Source organism: Bison bison, unplaced genomic scaffold, assembly GCF_000754665.1.
Source record: "Bison bison bison isolate TAMUID 2011002044 unplaced genomic scaffold, Bison_UMD1.0 scf7180017864181, whole genome shotgun sequence".
NCBI classification, from domain to species: Eukaryota; Metazoa; Chordata; class Mammalia; order Artiodactyla; family Bovidae; genus Bison; species Bison bison.
Genome location: NW_011494753.1, coordinates 7,795,137 through 7,796,950, shown reverse-complemented (window position 1 = coordinate 7,796,950; position 1,814 = coordinate 7,795,137).

Sequence of the window (1,814 nt, the reverse complement as noted above, 5' to 3'; positions counted from 1 at the left end):
ACACAGCAGGGGCTTGGAAAGAAAGATGCACCCTGGGGTGTGTGAGACTCAGTGTGTGTGGGGTGGCGGTCTTCATGGTGGCTCATCTGCTGTTATTTTTTAACGGTTATTTAAAATTTTTTCGTGGGGAGTCTGGTGGTAAAAGCAGTTTGTGTCCGTGGTAGAAGATCTAGGAGTCATCCTTGATTCCTTTTTCTTACCCCCACCTCCTCACATCCAACTCATCAACCAACTGCTGATGAGCTGTGTTTGTAACAGCATATATCCTCAATCTGTCTAGTCCCTCCCTCACCCTGGCTCAAGGCACATCTCCCTGTCTTGGGCAACTGCCAGAGCCAGCCCACGGGTCCCCTGCTCCTGGGCCTGCTCCCCTTCAATCCAGTCTCCAGTCCAGAGGAACTTTTCACGACTAGCAAGACGTCCCAGCACTTCCCAGGTGACTCTTCATTGCACTAGGGATGAAGGCCGAAGCTTTATCTTGGCCTTCAGGGCCCAGCCTCCCTCTGTGGCCTCCTTTCCACAGTTGCCCCACCTCTGCCCGTCTCATTCTAGGAGCCAAACAGCTTGTTGCTCCTCAGAAACACCAGTCTCCTTCCCCACTCTGTTCGTTGCCCTGTTCCTGCTGCTCTAGATTGCTGCTGCTAAGTCGCTTCAGTTGTGTCCGACTCTGTGCAACCCCATAGATGGAAGCCCATCAGGCTCCCCCATTCTTGCTGCTCTAGGTTGACTGAGTTCTTATTGTCCAGATGTAAATTCAGATGTGGCCTCTGCAGACAGGCCTCCTCGGATCGTCCCACTCGAGGGACCCTTGAGCCCCATCCCAGGTGCTCTCTCTCACATGCCCAGGCTTATCTTCATCGCACTTGTCACTCTTTGGAACTATCTTGTTTCTTTATTTGCTTATCGTCTGTACCCCCCATCCCTGTGAGGGGCACCCCAATTAATCTCCAGCACCTATAATATAGTTGGTACATAGTAAGTGCTCGTAAGTATCTGGTGACAGACAGAATGAAAAATAACAGAAAAATGTAAAGGAGAAATAGAAACACCACTGTGGATATGGTAGCAGTTAGTAACATAATCATCATTGTGTGTGGTAGTGTATAAGCTGAATATCAGCGGATATTTTAATTATACGCACACATGAGAGACACACAGGGCTTCCCAGGTCCTGCTAGTGGTAAAGAACCCGCCTGCCAATGCAGGAGACTTAAGAGAAAAGGGTTCGGTCCCTGGGTGGGGAAAATGCCCTGGAGGAGGGCATGGCAACCCACTCCAGTGTTCTTGCCTGGAGAATCCATGGGCAGAGAAGCCTGGAGGGCTACGGTCCACAGGGTCGCAAAGAGTAGGACACGACTGAAGCGACTTAGCAAACACGGTAGACACGTGTTCGTGTGGGTTGTATGCACGCATAGGCACGTGGACGCACACGCTCCCCTGTTCAGTACCAGTGTGACCCCTGATGAGGTCTTTTACCTTTTGGGTGGCCTCAGTTGTTCCACTTGTGGAACGGGGCTGCCTGGGGCTGGAGGCAGAGGCCTGGATGACTTGGCCTTTCGAGGTCAGCCCTGGCCAGCGACAGTATGCCGCAGCAGCTCGGGCTCTGAAGTCTGTCTGCTGGCCTGCTGTGTTGTGCCGAGGGCTCTGGGAGGTGTTTATTGAAGTCCACTCGCACACAGGGCCGGTCCTCGCTGCCCTCTGAGGTGAGGATCTCACCCAAGCAGGAGGGAAGAGTCCGGGGTCAGGAAATTGGCAGGAAAGCCTGGAGACATGAGCTTGGCTGCCAGGGGCTGGATTGCATTCACAGTCTCTTG